Genomic DNA, 21,131 nt, shown 5'->3' on the forward strand with positions numbered 1-21,131 from the left:
CTTGCCATGAGATGATTGTGACGCTGTGTTCATATAGTGGCCAAGAAAACCCGTGGGAGTTTGGGAAGACAGAACAAGAGACAGTTGGAGTTTCCGAAAGAGAAATTTGCTTCTTTCACTCTTTCCTTTCTCTTACAGATGCCATTTTGTATATGAGGTGGTCACAAACATCTTTGGCATCAAATAAAAGGCTACCCATCAATAGAGTCTTCACACTCATTATAAGACAGATGTAATTCTGATGAAGCCAAGCATGAAACAAGAATGTTCCAATAGCATAAACTTGTAAACTGAAAGAAAGGGTAGCAGATACAGAAAACAAGACAAGAAACGAACATACGTGAAAATCTTGTCTCCCTGATTCAGAAAATGCGTGTGGGAGTGGTGGTGATGGAGGCTGATTGAGAAACTAAAAGCATTTGAGTCACCTAATTTATGGAGGAAAAAATAAGTATATTTTGAGGGTAAGACACTTTTAAATCTCTTTATCTGTCCTTGTGTGCTGGCATAGTATTTGTGATTAAAGTATTAATAGTGTAACTACTTATCCTCATAAAACAGTTTCTGATTTATACAGACAGTTCATATTCATGTGGGTACCATAGTTATAAAAATATATATAATAATAAAAATACACCTAAGGTTTTCCTATGCTTATACAGAAAAACCAACATTCTCAGGAAGTGCACATTATATCTGTTTGATTTATTCCATGTGGTATCACAGTACAACGCCGTATCAAAGAGTGGGCATTATTTTTTACTCAAATTAAATAGCAAAATGAAGGGAAAATATTAAATATATATATATATATATATATATATTTTTTTTTTTTACCAAAACCAAACTTCTACTTCATTTTTTTCTTAAGTTTTAGTTACCACAATTTAGTGAGTCTTGGAAAATATAAAAGGAGAGGCAGGTGGTGGTGTGAAAAGGGTTTTCTACTTTCTTGAGCCATAAATCAGAATAAGAAATTCCCAAGGAAAGACCATCTTAGTTGTTTTATGTCCTCCACCCCATACACACTCTTCTGTCTCAAGTGAGACGGGGCGGGGCAATAAAAAACAGAAAACAAAAGTGATGCTTCTGTGGAGGAATCTAGTTCACATTATGGGATGAGTGAGAAATAACGAGGTTGGCTGACCCTTGACGATACTGGGGAAGTTACCTTTCAGCTATTTGTAACCAATTCAATCTGTTAATTTTTTTCACACAGCATTAGAGTATAATTCTAGAATTTCCCTTGGCTATTTCATAAAAGAACAGGCAAATGATCTCCATAGGCAAAAGTTCCTTGTCTGGCAGCTGAAAGTTGTGAAATGTGTGGATGGAATAATCTAGCCATTCTTCTTCCTTTCAAGCATGACATTAAGTGAGTGCCTACTGTGTGCCAAGCATTAGTACTAAATAGAACATGCAATGGCACTAACAATATAAGGTTTCCAGCCAGATGCTTTATTCTGAGAATAAAGTCCTGCCCAGCTGTTTGGGAACCCATGGACTGGAGCATGCCAGGTGCTCCCTGCCAGTCCTCCACCAGTTTGCCCAAACTCATGTGCACTGAACCAGTGACGTCATCCAAACACCTCATCCTCTACCATTCTCTCCTGCTTTCAATCTTTCTTACAATCAAGGTCTTTTCCAATGAGTCAGCTATTTGCATCAGGTAGCCAAAGTATTGGAGCTTCAGCTTCAGCATCAGTCCTTCCAATGAATATTCAGGACTGATTTCCTTTAGGATGGACTGGTTGGGTCTCCTTGCAGTCCAAGGGACTCTCAAGAGCCTTCTCCAACACCACAGTTCAAAAGCATCAATTCTTCAGTGCTCAGCCTTCTTTATGGTTCAACTTTCACATCCATACAGGACTACTGAAAAGACCATAGCCTTGACTAGATGAACCTTTGTTGGCAAAGTGACGTCTTTGCTTTTTAATATGCTGCTAGGTTGATAGCATGTTTGGGGCTTCCCTTGTGGTTCAGCTGGTAAAGAATCCGCCTGCAGTGTGGGAGACCTGGGTTTGATTCCTGGGTTGGGAAGATCCCCTGGAGAAGGGAAAGACTACCCACTCCAGTATGCTGGCCTGGAGAATTCCATGGACTGTATAGTCCATGCGGTTGCAAAGAGTTGGACACAACTGAGCAACTTTCACTTCACAGGGTTGTAATAGTTTTCCTTCCAAGAAGTAATTGTCTTCTAATTTCATGGCTGCAGTCACCATCTGCAGTGATTTTAGAGCCCGAAGAGGAAAGCTGTCATTGCTTCAACATTTTCCCCTTATATTTGTCATGAAGTGATGGGACCAGATGCAATGATGTTAAATTTTTTTTTTTAAATAATGAGTTTTAAGCCAGCTTTTATACTCTTTTTTCTCACCCTCATCAAGGAGCTCTTTAGTGCCTCTTTGCTTTCTGTTATTAGAGTGGTATCATCTGCATATCTGAGGTTGTTGATATATCTCCCAGAAATCTTGATTCCAGCTTGTAACTCATCCAGCCCAGCATTCCACATGATGTGCTCTGCATATAAGTTAAATAAATAGGGTGACAATATACAGCCTTGTTGGATTCCTTTCTTAATTTTGAAATAGTCAGTTGTTCCACATAAGGTTGTAACAGTTGCTTCTTGATAGCATACAGGTTTCTTAGGATACAGATAAGATGGCCTATCATTCCCATTTTTTTGAGAGTTTTCCACGATTTGTTATGATCCGCACACTCTAAGACTTTAGCATAGTCAATGAAACAGAATAGGTGTTTTTTTTTTTCCTGAAATTCCCTTGATTTCTCTATGATACAGCAAATGTTGGTAATTTGATCTCTGGTTCCTCTGCCTTTTCTAAACCCAGCTTGTAAATCTGAAAGTTCTCAATTCAAGTACTGCTGAAGCCTAGCTTGAAGGATTCTGTGCATAACCTTACTAGCATGGGAAGTGAGCACAATTGTCCAGTAGTTTGAATGTTCTTTAGTACTGCCCTTCTTGGGAATTAGGATGAAGATTAACTTTTTCCAGTCCTGTGGCCTGGAAATTGCTGGGCTTTCCAATTTTGCTGATATATTGAGTGCAGCATTTTAAGAGCATCATCTTTTAGGATTTTAACAATGCAAAGAAATAGGCATTCTCCAACACATGTTGTGACTTTTCACCTTCACTTTTTAAATTTTTTCTTCCCAGTAACCTATCCACCTGTGCCTAAATCTTTCCTCAGTATGGTACAGGGCAATAGAGAGCTTGAGTCAAAGGGTTGCAGTAACTGCCAAGTATGTCACAGAGATTTTGGACTGGGTAAAATGCAGTAACACTGGAGGTTAGGCATCTAACGTCAGTGCCAAGATAATCATCACATATTTGTGAAGTTACCCTTGGGATATCCCTTAGAATATCTTGTTGGAGGCTGACAGTTCAGTGAGTCCAACGAAGAAGTTTTTCTTTTGTTATGAATTAGATCATTGTTTCATGGGTCTAACATTAGATGTAGTAGCCAGGTTAAGATTAGAGTACATGAAAAAATACATGTGTCTTAAACACTGCAAGCATTTTAAGGCAGTTAAGATTCTCTCCCTCTGAATGGTGAGAAGACTAAGGTATATTAAAGGAAGTCAAACTGGCATCCTGAACCCAGCTTCACTCAGGGAGAGAGAACAGGTGGTGGAATGACTTGCGTGATTTAAACTTTTATTTTCTCTCCTTCTCTCTTTGCAAAGCATATATAGTGGACTTTATGTAAGTTAAGTGTACATAGAATGGGAGTTCATACAGATTAGGCCGCTTGCTTCAGAATGATTGCTTATTTAGAGATTATGTAAGTTAAGTGTACATGGAATGGGAGTTCATGCAGATTAGGCCGCTTGCTTCAGAATGATTGCTTATTTAGAGACGATTTTGAAACATACAGCCTTCCTGTGATGTAGCTGGTGCTCCATGCTCCAAGTCAATCTGCAGTTGCCGTCTGAACTACTGCAAAATTTCAGGAAATATATATTATTTCTTGTTATATAAAGAATCAAGAAAAACTTATATAACATTAGATATATTTAATGCACACACATATCTTGCTCGCTATATTTAACCACAAGCACAACTGAATTGGAAAATGAAGGTATAATGGCTCTATGAAGAAAAGTATTATATAAATCAGAGACTAAAAATTCACTACATATAAAAAAGGCCTGGTGCAACTTTAAATATTAATAACTTTTGATGAACCTATGACAAAAGCAAACGACAAGCATCATGTGAAAGCATATTTCTTAGACACTAATGTGAATATTTAATGTCCTTTTATTCGGCGCTTACTGGGCTCTCAGAAAGCAATGCATTATTGCCCATTACTTTTTATAAAAGCAATGATCAATGCTAAATTTACCTTTTCATAGTTTCTGAGCACTGCAGTTTTCTTAATCTTTGTTGGGCCAGTTTCTACTAGTGCTTTCTTCCAGCATAATGCTGCTTTTGCTACTCTGTTTGAAACATTTGACAATTGTTGACAATTTCATTTTCAGATCAGTTTTCATGTTGACTAGTTTCTTGCCACCTCATACACCTATTTGTGGTAATTCAACTAGGATGTTGTTTTTTTGTGTGCATTGCAGTTCATTTCACACTAATCAATCTAATTCCTGTGGCCAGAATAAATGCCATTATACACTTCGAGTTAAAGCTATGGTTTTTCCAGGAGTTATATACAAATGTGAGAGTTGGACCACAAAAGAGGCTGAGTGCCGAAAAATCGATGCTTTTGAGTTGTGGTGTTGCAGAAGACTCTTGAGAGTCCCTTCCTCTCAAGAGGAAATCAAACCAGTCAATCCCAAGGGAAATCAACCCTGAATATTCACTGAAAGGACTGATGCTGAAGCGTCAATACTTTGGCCACCTGATGCAAAGAGCCAACTCATTGGAAAAGACCCTGATGCTGGGAAAGATTGAGGGTAAGAAGAGAAGGGGGCAGCAGAGGATGAGATGACATGAGGGCATCACCAACTCAATGGACATGATTTGAACAAACTCTGGGAGATAGGGAAGGACAGGGAAGCCTGGTGTGCTGCAGTTTATGGGGTCACAAAGAGTCAGACACAACTCAGAGAATAAACAACATATGGGGGTAAAGAATAAAATATATTAGTGATAGAAAGCAAAATAAGGATTTATCATGTGTGTTTCTATGCAAACAATAGAAACATTAATAAAAGCCTACTTTATAGAGATGCAGGTAGCTTTACGAGGACCAAGAAAAGTTGGTGAAGAACCAAGGAATTAGCAAAAGAGGCAAGTAGTCAGCACCCAAAAGCTGAAGAGACAGTGGGAGGAAATAGAATTCCTAGGGTCTGGTGAGACTAGAACATTTGGAAGACGATGCTACAGTCACGTGAGAATACAGCTACTGCCGAAGATGTGTCAGTAACTTTGATTCAGGAAGAGAACAAGGAAGAAACGATTTCCTCTCTCTTTACTCACCTGCCTGTGTCATACTACTGCTTTTCAGTGAATAGCACCAAACAGAAACCAGCTGCAAAGATAGCTGAGACCTGCAATTGCAGGATGCATCCGTCTATGTACTTAACAAGACAGAGGATTGTGGAGAAGAATCTAGAAGGACAGAACAGAGGCTTATCTGGCAGTAACAGGAGCTCCAGCGGTTATCTCTTTACCAGGAAAGTGCTAGAATAACTGTATGACCTTACAATGATCACATGAGACGACTTGTGTACCCCACAAAGATTCATGACTAATGGATGGATTTGAGCTAATGGCTGAAGCCAGACATGGCTACTAATTGGCAGAATAACTTAGGTCAGCAAAGTTGATATTCTGTTGTCATTTACTTATGACCATTATTTCCTGTTACTTAGTAATGATGTAGCTAAATCTCAACACTGTATATTTTACAGTTGTAGTCAGTATTTTTTACAAATTTGCTGTCACTCAAAAGGATAACATCTTATAAGCAAATTATCCTTCATAATAGAATTATAGATATGACCTGAGAGTAGGGAGCTAATAAGAGTTGTTATCTGTTTTGAGATTTCTCTTACATAGCACTTACTAGTCATTGTGTACTTCTCTTTCATATCATTTGATGTGGTATTGGCCATTCATTTCAGGATGATTTTTCCACCCACAAAACTTAGGCTACATACCCTACAGTTTTAGGATTTAGGTACAGTGCACACTTATACTTCTCATTCTTTGATTCAACAAGTATTTATTGAGTTGGTATGCCCTGCTGTGTCATTTTGCCTGGATAAGTTTCAACAACCTCAAATGAGTTGGGCACTCTAAGTACCTACTGTATGCCAGCTGTCAGAAAACTCCTAAGGAGCCAGATAGTGGTGGAAGTAGACAGTAGCATATTGGATTGTGACAGGTACCAAGTAACGATATGATAGTTATAGAAAATGTTTCTAATTTGCGTTAGGATGACCATAAACAGCTTCCCTGGTGGCTCAGATGATAACACATCTCCCTGCAATGCAGGAGACCCAGGTTCAATCCCTAGGTTGGAAAGATTCCCGGAGAAGGCAATGGCACCCCACTCTAATACTCTTGCCTGGAAAATCCCATGGACGGAGGAGCCTGGGGAGCTACAGTCCGTGGAGTTGCAGAGTGAGACATGACTGAATGACTTCACTTTCTATGACCATAAAGATTAATTTAGAAGGAGGAATTTAAGTAAAAGCATTAGAGAAATGAGTTAATAAATATGCTAATGGCTGGGAGAAGAGATAAGAGGTCAAAGAAACAGCATACCAGGGTCCGTGAGGTGAAGGTATGTCCGATGTATTATGAAAAGTGAGTCCCTCAGTCGTGTCCAACTCTTTGCAACCCATGGACTATACATCCATGTATAGTCCATAAAATTCTCCAGGCCAGAATACTGGAGTGGGTAGCCTTTCCCTTCTCCAGGGGATCTTCCCAACCCAGGGATCAAACCCAGGTCTCTCGCATTGCAGGTGATTTCTTTACCATCTGGGCCACAAGGGAAGACCAAGAATACTGTAGCAGGTAGCCTCTCCCTTCTGCACTGGATCTTCCCAACCCAGGAATCAAATTGGGGTCTTCTGCACTGCAGGCAGGTTCTTTACCAGGTGAGCTATCAGGGAAGCCAATGTGTTGTAAGAACAGCAAAGTTAACCTGCTTTGACTAAAGTGACTGAGATGATGAGGTCAGAAATTTAATGAAGCCACACAACATTTGAGAAAATGGATTATTGTAAGGACTTGGGCTTTGAAAACTTATGAGGAGAGATATAATATGCTCTCATATTTAGGAATTACTGTGCTGCATTATTGAGAAAAGATTATGGAAAGGGGGCAAGAAATAAGAATAGAAATCTGTTTGGAGGCTATTGCAATAATACAAAGGAGTGGTGATAATGATTTAAAACATACAGGTAAATGCAGAGGTGAATGGGGATTATTAGTCAGAGCCTGGACATATTCTGAAGGTAGAGTAGACAGCATTTCCTAATGAATTGGAATGATCTGTGCAGAAAATAGAAGAATCAAACAGGAATCTAGTATTTTTGATCTAAGCAACTGAAAGAACTGAGTTGCTTGTTACTGAGATGGGGGAAATGGAAAGGAACTAGGGCTACAGGGAGCAAAGAAGATCAGAAGTTCAATTTGGGGCATATTATATTTGAAATATCTGTTAGACCTCCAGGTGGGCGTGTCGAATAGGCAGGTAGCTATGCAAGCTTGGAATTCAAGGGAAAAAGGATGAGCTTGTTAGGATTTAAGGTGATGAGGTCAGGTGAGTGTAGACATGAAAGGAAAGAAACACAAGGACTGAGTGCTGGAGCACTCCATGTCGTAGAGGTCTAGAAGGGGAAAAAGAAAACAGAGAAATAAAAAAAAGCAGGAGGAAATCTAGGAGCATATGCGGTCCTGGGAGCTAAGGAAATATTCGAGGAGGAAAGAGCAATCGGTTTTATTGCATGCTGCTTATAGGTGGAGCAAGGGAAGAACTGAAGATGGCTTCATAACGAACAGGTCAACTCTGATGTGGAGGTTAGCAGGGATTTTGAAAAGAGCAATTCCAGTGCAAAAACCTGATTGAAGTGAATTCAAGAGAAAATGGGAGGAAATACATTGAAGAGAGTGAGTATATATAAAACTTTCAGGAGTTTGCTGAAAAGGAAAAGAGATAGTGGAGTAAAAAACTGGATGCAGAAGTGTGGTTAAGACAGAAACATTTTAAGATGGGATTAGCAGCATGGAGTGTGCTGCTTAGAGAGAAAGAAAAGAGAAAAGTTGGTGGCAAGGCAAAGAGAGAAGTTCTAGACAGAGTCTTTAAGTAGGGCAGAAAGTATACTGTCCAGGCAGTAAGCCAATGTTTTTAGAAGCAAACGGTAGGACCTACTCTTGCCTGCCTGCCTGCAAGCTCAATTGTGTCCCACTCTTTACAACCCCATGGACTGTGGCCCAGCAGGCTCCTCTGTCCATGGGATTTCTCAGGCAAGAATATTGGAACAGGTTGCCAATTCCTTCTCCACAGGATCTTCGTGACCTAGAGATCGAACCCACATCTCCTGCATCGACAGGCAGATTCTGTACAAGTGAGCCACCTGGAAAGTCTCAGAACACACTCTAGTTTAAGACAAAAGGGATTTACATGAAATATAAGGACACTCACAGAATCTCCAGTCAGATCAGCAGAAACAATACCCAGCTTATAATGTGGGACTCCCATGTTAGAGACCCCACTGCGCCTGCCCCCACCACTGCGCTGGGGCCTGGATGGGATGGTTGGAACCGTGACCAGCTTATAATGTGGGACTCCCATGTTAGAGACCCCACTGCGCCTGCCCCCACCACTGCGCTGGGGCCTGGATGGGATGGCTGGAACCCTGACCATTGTCACCCACAAACAGTCTACCTCTGCAACCACCCCTGTTAGAGGGGACTCTGCTCCACTGTTTGAAGAACACTCTAATTGGGAGAATTTCTGTCACATCTGGGTCCAGATAGCTGGAGAGGGCATGAGAGAAGTGCTTTTGGTTTCTAACTTGAAGAGGTTTGGATTACTTAAATGTGTAAATTTCCCCAAACATAGAAAGGTTGCTCAAATGTATCAAGTGATCAAGAAGGCATGACAGATTCCTATTCTAGTGTGGTTCTAGTATTTCAAGGCTTAAAAATTCCTTAGATTTTTGAATAGGACAAAGAAAATTTGAAGATGTATTTCTCCAAAATGTGCACATTCATCCAAATGGATTGGGGATCTCATCATTAGAGATCTTTATTTATTTATTTTTTTTTTGTGAAGCCAATGATTTGTCCTTCCTACCCCTCAATTTACATATATGCATTACATATATATTAGACATGTATACACAGATTTCATATTTATATATCTCTGTATGTGCATATATAGACACATATGCATACATACATATATATATACTTATCCTCATATGGTACGAAATAGAATCTGTGCTCACACATGGATGAGTAACAGCGACCTTAGTAAAGTTATATCCTGTCATTCTACATGAAAGGATTTAGTCAATTTTGGTTCAAAATAGGGCTTCCCAGGTGGTGCTAGTGATAAGAATCTGCCGGGGAAAGGGATACAAGGGGTGTGAGTTTGACCCCTGGGTCAGGAAGCTCCCCTGGAGGAGGAAATGACAGTTCATTCCTGTATTCTTACCTGGAAAAGTCCTTTGTCAGAGGAGACTGGTGGACTACACTTCTCGAGGCAGCGAAGAGCTGGGCATGACTGAGAACCTGAGCACACACACAAGCACACTGTGTTAACATACTTTCAGATTCAGTGTTTGTGCTTGTTTGGTTGCTTTATCTCTGAACTATGATTCCTATTCTAGAGCAGCTGGAAGAAGCTGGAGTCATAAGAGATGGCTTACAAAAACAAATATATATTAAAAAGAAAATTTTCAAACCTACATGCAACCTAAGCAATACTAAATATCTCATTATTTTACTCAGCAATCCCTCAACATGAAACTCCTTATTTCAACTTTATTTAAAGTCTTCACACCAGCAACTGAATTAATGTGTCTGCATAATAGAATGTCTCTCTTTGGGATAATAAAACCTTATGTTTTATGTATCCAAACTTTTAAAACTCATCTTTTATTTTTTACTCCTAATCTAAAATAAAACTCTAATTAGAATAAAAGTGTACTTTTTGTTAATTTTTTGGTGATACTCAACATGATTTCAGTGGGGGATTTAAACAGATTCTCAAATAAAATTTTGGAGTCACTTCACTGTATCTTTCTGGGTTCTGACATCATTGTTAGTGACTATCTGTGGACAAATTCACTCAATAGCTTCAGCTAACTCAAACATTTCTGCACAGAAACAGTTGGTCTTTGTATGATCAAAGAATCATGTTATCTCTGTAAACCCAGGTCGCATTCCATGCACATATCCTGAGAGTAACCTTGAACTGGATTAGCTACTCTCATATCCAGTGACCATTGAGGCAATTTCTATACTTAAAGACAAACTAGCATCCACTGTTCCCCTTTCTCTTAGTGTCTTTGGAGTTTACGTAGTAGCTCTGGTTACATCCTAAGCAGGATTAGTGAATCACTCTGAGTAGCAAAGACCGTTTGTTACTTCTCAAACTAACTATGAGAGAGAAATAGCATAACAGGAACCCAAGTGAGAACTGATCTAGGATGGAAAAATGAATAATAAAATACGGCATTTGGGATACGATACTATATGGAATAGTTTTCTACTGTCAGTTGGTGGCAAAGGGGAATTAAGAAAGATTAAGAGGAACAGTGACCACTCAAACTCTGAACATTTTAGAGCCTGCAAATGTGTGGAGACATTTTTGTTTGCCAGACATTTCTGTTTCTGTATCAAAGTGATAGAAAGGTCCTTATTATCCTCAATGTTTTCTAATCCCAACTTACACACATGCCCATGCATACACACACATATGTGTGTGCACATGCCAAGTTCCTTCATTTGTGTCCAACTCTTTGCAACCCTATGGACTGTAGCCCTCCAGGCTCTTCTGTCCATGGAATTCTCCAGGCAAGAAAACTGGAGTGGGTGGCCATGCCCTCCTCCAAGGGATCTTCCCAACCCAGAGATCAAACCCATATCTCCTATGTCTCTTATGTTGGCAGCAGGATTCTTTACCACTACTGCCACTGAGGAGGTCCATATATACAACACACACACACACACACATGCACACACACACACACACACACACGCATGCATAGTTGGCTACTATTTGGTATAAGAAGTAAATGATTCCTATTGGTTGCTTTTGCTCGGTCATTTTTTGCTATATTTATTTATTAAATATTAAGTCCTTTTAGGGACTTTGTAGGATCTTGCTGCTGCTAAGTCACGTCAGTCATGTCTGACTCCGTGCGATCCCATAGACGGCAGCCTACCAGGGTATGCCGTCCCTGGGATTCTCCAGGCAAGAACGTTGGAGTGGGTTGCCATTTCCTTCTCCAGTGCATGAAAGTGAAAAGTGAAAGTGAAGTCGCTCAGTCATATCCGACTCAGCGACACCATGGACTGCAGCCTACCAGGCTCCTCCATCCATGGGATTTTCCAGGCAAGAGTACTGGAGTGGGGTGCCATTGCCTTCTCCATTGTAGGATCTTAGGAATACCAAAATGAAAAAAAAAAAAGTGGCCTTTAGAATCAGAAGTTTCATGTATGAATCATGACTCCATCAGTTCTTATTTAAGCAAGAGACAATCTATTTGTATCTGAACGTTTTTATCTGAAACATTATGGATAATTATATATTGCCTAGAAAGTAGGCAGAAGGTGAAATTAAGTTATGTAAGCAAGGTAACTGATGTAATACTGGCCAAATAAAAAGCTAGTCATGTTTCATTCATCCTATTCTTTGAAAAGTGTGGATATGGACCTGTAAAGAAAACATTTAATTACAGCGTGACAAATTCTAATAGAGATGTATGATATGGAAGAGAAGGGCACAAAAGCTAGAATAACCATTTTCCCTGAGAAGAATCTTTTGATATAAAAGTTCATCTTGAGGATAAGCTTGTTTGAGTTTTTTAATGATTTAGGATTGGCAATATGTTTGTTTAATGAAGGCTCTAAAGTTAAGAAGAAAAATGGTGATCCGAAACACTGAAATATTTTCTAAGTCTCGTGAAAAGGCTGGAGCTGAGAGGAGGCATACAATAAATAGATACCCAGGCTAAGAACATCTTTGTCCATTCACTCATTCGGTACTTACCTGGCATCTCTCGTGGCCAGGCAGGCACAGGAGCTGGGTTCTAGGAGAATGAAGGACATTAATGACCTCTGTTTAAGCAATCAAGTCTGTCTAATGGCCCTGCATCTGCCCCTTAGAGCTTGCAATCTTGCAAGCTTATGTGTACGGCTTGCATAATTTTGCTGCTCATTCAGGTAGAGAAAGACCATCCTGCTCCCCACATACTCACACTCACCTGCACACGAAACCAGACTTCTAGATTGGAGTTGATAGTGGGTCCCGAAAAACGTGCTCAGTGGAATAGAACAAAGGAAAGGGGCAGATGTGGAGTCTCAGGATGTTTACTCACTCCACCCAGAATGTGATAAATATCCAGGTGACTAGCTAGGGTCTCTTGTTAGTTTCTGAGTAACAGTATATTCTATATCCAGGAAATGATCTCAAAACTGATTCTACATATATTTGAAGGATGTTATCCTTGTACCTCAGATGGTAAAGCATCTGTCTGCAATTCAGGAGACCCAGGTTCAAGTCCTGGGCTGGGAAGATCCTCTGGAGAAGGAAATGGCAACGCAATCCAGTATTCTTTCCTGGAGAACTTCATGGACAGAGGAGCCTGACAGGCTACAGTCCACCGGGTTGCAAAGAGTTGGACACAACTGAGTGACTAACACACACATCTTGGATCAGTCTGAAAATCCCCAAAGCTTGATCCTGAAATAAAATGAGGAGGAAAATCTTGCAGTTTAAGGACACAAATGACTTGATTCTGCATGATATCCTGGACCAATAGCTCTCTTTGCCCATTGTGAAATCATCTTCTTTTAACCTATCTCACAGTGCGAAAGTGGTAGTTATATTTGCCTTAGCATCTTATTGCTTGTGATGACATTAGTGCAGAAGTACATAAGTGCTACAGGATATATATGTGAGGTCATAAGTGGTGGTTTTGAAGTGTGGTGTTGGAGAAGACTCTTGAGAGTCCCTTGGACTGCAAGGAGATCCAACCAGTCCATTCTGAAGGAGTTCAGCCCCCGGATTTCTTTGGAAGGAATGATGCTAAAGCTGAAACTCCAGTATTTTGGCCACCACATGAGAAGAGTTGACTCATTGGAAAAGACTCTGATGCTGGGAAGGATTGGGGGCAGGAGGAGAAGGGGATGACAGAGGATGAGATGGCTGGATGGCATCACTGACTCGATGGACATGAGTCTTAGTGAACTCCCGGAGTTGGTGATGGACAGGGAGGCCTGGTGTGCTGCAATTCATGGAGTCGCAAAGAGTCGGACAGGACTGAGCGACTGATCTGATCTGAAATGGTGGTTAATCCCTTCAATAAAGGAAATCATTCTAAGATTCAGTTCAGTTCAGTCTCTCAGTCATGTCTGACTCTTCACAAAACCGTTGACTTCAGTACTCCAGGCTTCCCTGTGCATCACCAACTCCTGGAGTTTACTCAAAATCATATCCATTGAGTTGGTGATGCCATCCAACCATCTCATCCTCTGTCATCCCCTTCTCCTCCCGCCTTTAATCTTTCCCAGTATCAGGGTCTTTTCCAATGAGTCAGTTCTTCCCATCAGGTGGCCAAAGTATTGGAGTTTCAGCTTCAGCATCAGTCCTTTTAATGAATATTCAGGATGCATTTCCTTTAGGATAAACTGTTTGGATCTCTTTGCAGTCCAAGGGACTCTCAAGATTCTTCTCCAACACCACAGTTCAAAAGCATCAATTCTTTGGCGCTCAGCTTTCTTCACAGTCCAACTCTCACATCCATACATGACCACTGGAAAAACCATAGCTTTGACTGGACGGACTTTTGTTGGCCAAGTAATGTCTCTGCTTTTTAATATTCTGTCTAGGTTGGTCATAGCTTTTCTTTCAAGGAGCAAGTGTCTTTTAATTTCATGGCTGCAGTCACTATCTGAAGTGATTTTGGAGCCCAGAAAAACAAAGTCAGTCAGTTTCCATTGTTTCACCATCTATTTGCCATGAAGTGATGGGACCAAATGCCATGATCTTAGTTTTCTGAATGTTGAGCTTTAAGCAAACTTTTTCAGTCTCCTCTTTCACTTTCATCAAGAGGCTCTAGACTTCACTTTCTGCCAAAAGGATGGTGTCATCTGCATATCTGAGGTTATTGACATTTCTCCTGCTTGATTCTGGCTTGTGCTTCATCCAGCCCAGCATTTCTCATGATATATTCTGCATTTAAATGAAATAAGCAGAGTGACAATATAAAGTCTTGATGTACTCCTTTTCTGATTTGGCACCAGTCTGTTGTTCCATGTCCAGTTCTAACTGTTGCTTCCTGACCTGCATACAGATTTCTCAAGAGGCAGTTCAGGTAGTTTGGTACTCCCATTTCTTTTAGAATTTTCCACAGTCTGCTGTGATCCAGGCATAGTCAGTAAAGCAGAAATAGATGTTCTTCTGGAATTCTCTTTCTTTCTCGATGATCCAACAGATGTTGGCAATTTGATCTCTGGTTCCCCTGTCTTTACTAAATCCAGCTTGAACATCTAGAAATTCACAGTTCACATAATTGTGAAGCCTAGTTTGAAGAATTTTGAGCATTACTTTACTAGTGTGTAAGATGAGTGCAATTGTGTGGTAGTTTGAGCATTCTTTGGCATTGCTTTGGGATTGGAATGAAAATTGACCTTTTCCAGTCCTGTGGCCACTGCTGGGTTTTCCAAATTTGCTGGCATATTGAGTGCAGCACTTTCACAGCATCATCTCTCAGGATTTGAAATAGCTCAATTGGAATTCCTAAGATTAAAGGAGATTATTGAATTAGGAAAGGAGGGATAGAAAAAGATAATCTTACATAAACTAACTTTCCAGAGTCTTTTTGTAGTAAAAGAAAATCAAATTCTTTAATAAGAATCATTACTCAATACACAAGTTTGTCCCCAAGCCCAGTGTTGTCCAACAGAACCTCTGCAATGGTTGTATATCTGTGCTACCTGACACAGTAAGACCTAGCCGCATACAACTACTGAACACTTTAAATGTGGTTAGTGTGATTGTGTAATTGATCTTTAATTTCCTTTAATTTTAATCAATTCAAATATAAATGGCTACAGGTAGCCAATGTCACCATTAAATAGCACCAACCTAAATCTTATGAAGGTTTGTCATGGTGGCTCAGATGGTAAAGAGTCTGAATGCAATGCGGGAGACCTGGGTTCAATCCTTGTGTCTGTAAGATCCCCTGGAGAAGGAAATGGCAACCTACTCCAGTGTTCTTGCCTGGAAAATCCCACAGATGGAGGAGACTGGCAGGCTACAGTCTATGGGGTCGCATGGCTGAGAGACTAACACTTTCACTTGGGCTTCTCTTGTGGCTCAGCTGATAAAGAATCCGCCTGCAATGCAGGAGACCCGGGTTCAATCCTTGGGTCGGGAAGATCCCCTGGAGAAGTGAAGGCTACCCACTCCAGTATTCTGGCCTGGAGAACTCCATGGACTGTATAGTCCTTGAGATTGCCAAGAGTAGGACACAACTGATGACTTTCACTTTCAAATGTTACAAAGAGGTGAGCAGAGTTAGAGCATGGGATCATTTTGACTGCCATGCTGCCAGTCTTCTTCTCTCAGTAAGAAATGAGAAATCAATAAAGAAAATATATTTGGTGGAATATTGCATGGGTTTGTGAGGGAGGTCCAAGAGGGACGAGGTGTGCATCTATTCATATAGCTGATTCACTTTGTTGTACAGCAGAAATGAATACAACATTGTAAAGCAATTATACTATGAAAATAAAAGAACATATCTTGTACTTAATGAACACAATCCTAAAGCAGCAATGTAGCTGCCTTGCAGGTGCTCCTAGGGCCCAGACCTCAGTATCATTTGGCCAAATAGAGAAATCATTATCCGTTGGTTCTAAATGAGAGCTACTCAACTTGAATCTATATTTTAAGCTTCTTTTATGGAGAAAGTTTAGATACAGAACTTGTTGCAGCCAAAGAATAAGACTGAAGTGAGACTGGTAGGTAAGTATAATACAAATGCTTAAGTGTTATGTAGTGATGATTATTTGTTAGAACACTATTTAAGTAGAGTTTCATTTCTTTTACCCTTCTTTCTGGATTCCCACTGAGTCTCATAGTTTGTATTTTAACAAATAGCATATGGCCATTTCCTCTGCCTCTTTAGGAAACCATGGGGTTTTTTTTCCATGCTATTTAGCTTGGGGCTTTTTTGATACTTCTAGTATTACAAATAAAAATCTGCACATCTCATTTTTAGTTTTCTTTATTCAGTGTGGGTTAGCCTCATTCATCCTTTGCTGCCCTTTTAAAATATTTTTGTGTTTAAGTCAACTCTTAAACACAAAATAAAAGAAGCTTAAGTTAAATTAGGAAGCATTGGTAAAAATTAATGTAAAAGAAATACACACCACTGAAGTGTAAGCTCTTAACTGATACATAACTAATACTTTACCTGATGTGTATTTTTTGAATGATGATGAATTAATTTTTGGTAAATCTTGTTTTGACATATTCTTCAAAAGCTTTGCTGTTGCTGTTAAGTCACTTCAGTTGTGTCCGACTCTATGCAACCCTATGGACAGCAGCCCACCAGGCTCCTCCATACACAGGATTCTCTAGACAAGAATACTGGAACGGGTTGCCTTTTCCTTCTCAAAAGCTTTAGAAGGAAGTTATTCCTAGCCATTCAATAGCCTATGACGTGGGACAGAGAGGAGCATGCTGATGTTCAATTTTTTTTTTCCTTGATAGACCCAGAAGACACTTGCACAGTTTCAGATGGGTCTACTACCTAAAATTCTTTAAACTCAGATCCATTCATCCTTAAATTTCTCTTGATCACTGTCTGTTCAAAATGTTATGCTATTCTTTTCAATCACTTCCAATCTCCATGGAAATAAGAGGTCGGGAATGACTTCCTATCCATGCTCTGATGAAACGGTGCTGGGAACATGTGCACCAATGCACATTTTGCACCAATGCACCGTACAGACACGCAGTGAGCTCCTGTTTGATTCGTGGAAGAACATCATCTATGTAATACAAAGGGGAGTGTAGGCTACTCAGTAATGGGTGGTTAGCATAACCTGCTCCTCTGAGAGGATGTCAGCCAGCCCTGGATCAACAATCAACAACAAATGAGGATTCTGAAAAGGAACCGAGGTCTGAAGAGGGCAATTCCTTTGAGTAAAGGGACTAGCAGTCATACCTAGGGCGTGGTCCCAACAGAAATTTCAGTGCAGTATGGCTGTCCTTGAAAGATAGATCAGAAGCATCAATGGCAATTAACGGCAACAATGGGATTATTTGCCAATTTATGCTTCTCCCAATTCCTCTACAGATTTGTGATACAAATACAATCACTTTATCCTTTCTATATGTATTGCTCCATTGGGAATTCACAACTGATGCCATCAAATGGTGCTTGCAAAAGGAATTTGAAAATATTCACCTATACCTCACAGGATCTGAAGTTAGTGAAGGTTGTTCTCTAAGTTAAAATAGGAACTGAAGTCATGTCATATAGATTCATCTGTTGAGATTTTGGGGAAACATGGTGCATTTGCTTTAAAAAGTCAGTGGATACTGAAAGATAGGGATAACAATGATGAAGTTAAAGTTTCAAGATGCTAGAAGTACCTAGATTAATAAAATTACATATGTTGGCATCCAGTTTCAAGTTTACAGATGAAATTAATAAGGAAAATGAAGCTGGGAAATTATATAGCACCCTCCATTATATTACAGGATGGCAGTGAAGTGGTGTGTTAGCAATACTCTAGAGCTAGTTCCAGCCTTCAGGTTTAACTATGTGCTAACCCTATGGGGCACTGGGCATGACTTAATTTATAGAGTTGTGTCAAAAAGGGACTTATAAGAGGAATATCTATTTCATAAGGTTAATGAAATTATTAAATGAGTTAATACTTAAAAATACTTTTAAAAATCTCAGTATATAGAATAACACTCAATAAAATATTTGTTGTTAATATTAGAAATATATATCTGTTAGGCAGTTAGAATAGGAAAAAGGAGTGCAGAATGGCGGTGGCTAAAAGACAAGGAAGGGGAAAGCCTGTGAAAATAGAGCAAAGGAAGGTCAGAAGACTGGAGTGAGGAGCTCAGGTGAAAAAAGCAGCACTCCTGGTGAGCCCAAGTTGCACAGGGCAGGCCCGGGGAAGAGAGAAAACATGTAAAAAGAGGAGCCTCTCTTCTCTTTGCGTCTTTTGGGTCAGCATGCCCTCATGCCTCAAGGATGTATTTTCCTTTACTTTCTAAATAAAACTGAGCTGTAACATAGAGCTTTAACACTGGTTCATCTGAGGGCTGTAACGCTGGTCCATCACTTCACTTTTTTTGTTGCAATGAGACAGAACCAAGGAAATTACAAATTCCCCTGACATAACTATATAAAGTCAAAGCTGATCCTACTCAGCACTGGTTCCAGAGGTTAATAAAGGTATGTAGAAAAAACAAAACAAAACTGTGTTTTTCCAATTCCCTGATCACCTTGGAATGCTTTTGGGTTCTTCATATAAATGTTGCTTATACCTTCTTGAGGGGGGTTCCCATGGCTCAGAAGGTAAAGAAGGTGCCTGCAATGCAGGACACCCGGATTTGATTTTGGGGTCAGGAAGATCCCCTGGAGAAGGGAATGGCTACCACTCCAGTATTCTTGCCTGGAAAATTCCATGGACAGAGGAGCCTGATGGGCTATAGTCCATAAGATCGCAAAGAGTTGGACATAACTGAGTGACAAACACTATATCTTTTTGAAATCTTTCCAAAAGATGACATATTCCTTTTTTTCTTAAATCCCGCACTTGACTCTATGAATATCGTGAAATTTATGGAGTTTTTACTAAGTATTAGTCTTTTCACAGCTATGGAGCCTCAGTCAACAACCTAGATTTTGCATTATCCTTCTAGACGGTAAAGTGCTTCATGTCAGAATGCTATGAGTTGAATTCACATGATCTTCCTTGTTGAATTTGCTTTTGTCCCCACCGATTATACAAGAATGGACATATGTTCTGTAAATTGATTTATTGAAGAATATTTTTTGAAAGAAGCCTCTCAACATCAGATGCACACAGGCATGAAAATAGCAAGGACTTTTTTTTAAATCTTCTTTTCATTGCATTCAGAAAGCAGCAGACTAAGGAGGTGCTGGTGGTGAGGCGGAAGGCAGTCATCGAAGGCAGTGAACGCACCATTCAGTTTTCAGCTTAGAAAAGCTATTTTTAAAGACTTGGTAGAAGGAAACTTCATTTGCAGAAAATCAAGAAAATTTCAGAGCTTTCATTCTGTGTTCTGTCACTTGAATACAAATGAGATCAATGGAAATATTCTTGTCTTAGCTAGAAAATTTCAGATCAAGCACAGCAAGAGTCTGAAGTCCTGGAGTGACAATTTGAAGGAAGGGTTACAGGCTAAGTAACTGTGCTGAGAAGAGTAGTGTGGGGAAGAGAGGACAGTCAACATCTTCTGTGGCTTTCAGATACTACGGCTGACATATCAGAGACATGGTAATGTTTTACAAGTGGAGAAAGTGAAGATAAGAAATATGAATGCTTTGCCTAAAGTCTCAATGCTACTTTATCAATAGAAATATAACTAAATTATTTTGATTCATTGACTTAAATATTATCTTTCATAAAATATGCACTTCATTATTTTCAAAATTATTGCTATTTTTCTATCCCAAGAATTTTGCAATCTTAATTTTTGTGCATAACTCAGCTACAAAGAGACTATTTTCTAGTACCATTTTTCAGAAACTATAGTTTATTTTCTAAATATTTTCCCCATATTCTACATGACTACTTGTGCATAGATTTCTTTTATCTTGTATCTGTCAAAATTCTAGAGATACTGCTTTATAGATTTGTAGTCTTTGTTCTTCTGAATGTGATTCCTTCGTAGGTATTATGTTTTACTAACTGATGCTTTAAAAAAAATTTTTTTCCATTAAAATTGAAAAAGGATCTTCAGGTTATAGATTGATGATGTTTCCCTAATGATGGGAAAGACCAAAGGCAAGAGGAGAAGGGGATGATGGAAGATGAGATGGTTGGATGGTATCACTGACTCGATGGACATGAGTCTGAGTAAGCTCCAGGAGTTGGTGATGGACAGGGAAGCCTGGCATGCTGAATTTCATGGGGTCACAAAGAGTTGGACATGACTGAGCGACTGAAATGAACTGAACTGAACTGAATATTTAATGATGTTCTTTTATTTATTTATTTTTTAAAATCTGGACACAGTCTTTTCATTAGCTCAGGAAAAACAAATATGGTTCAATTACAGTTTTGCATAATGCTTCTCTTCCAATTGTCTTTCTTAACTGATGTATTATTATGTTTATACTTATTTAATACCTTATATCCTCTCAAATTTTCATCAGTTTCATGTAGTAAATCATTTTTAGTGATAAGTTTTTCACAGAAATATTCTTTGGTGGAAATCTCAGGGCACTATTTATTATTCCTTTCTGCTCATTACCATTTCAAATGCCGAGTACAGCCTTGTTTTCTGTTTACTCTTCCCTGAATGGCAGGTGGGACACTCAGCATTTGACTGATGTTCAACATAGGTTGATGGAGTGTCCTTAATCTTAATATTTATGTGAAAACCAGGTGCTTTATCATCTTCATGTTCTAATAGTTACCTATGCAGGTTAGTTATCTGATGAATCTTCTCCAGTTTGATTTTTGCAGTCTTCTAACATTTCCTTTTAAGCAGGTGTAGGTATTCTGTTTCACTGAGTTAGACAAGGCTGTGGTCCGTGTGATCAGATTGGCTAGTTTTCTGTGATTGTGGTTTTAGTCTGTCTGCCCTCTGATGCCCTCTCTCAGCGCCTACTGTCGTAATGGGGTTTCTCTTACCTTGGACGTGGAGTATCTCTTCACTGCTGCTCCAGCCAAGTGCAGC

This window comes from Bos indicus x Bos taurus, chromosome 10 (assembly GCF_003369695.1).
Source record: "Bos indicus x Bos taurus breed Angus x Brahman F1 hybrid chromosome 10, Bos_hybrid_MaternalHap_v2.0, whole genome shotgun sequence".
NCBI classification, from domain to species: Eukaryota; Metazoa; Chordata; class Mammalia; order Artiodactyla; family Bovidae; genus Bos; species Bos indicus x Bos taurus.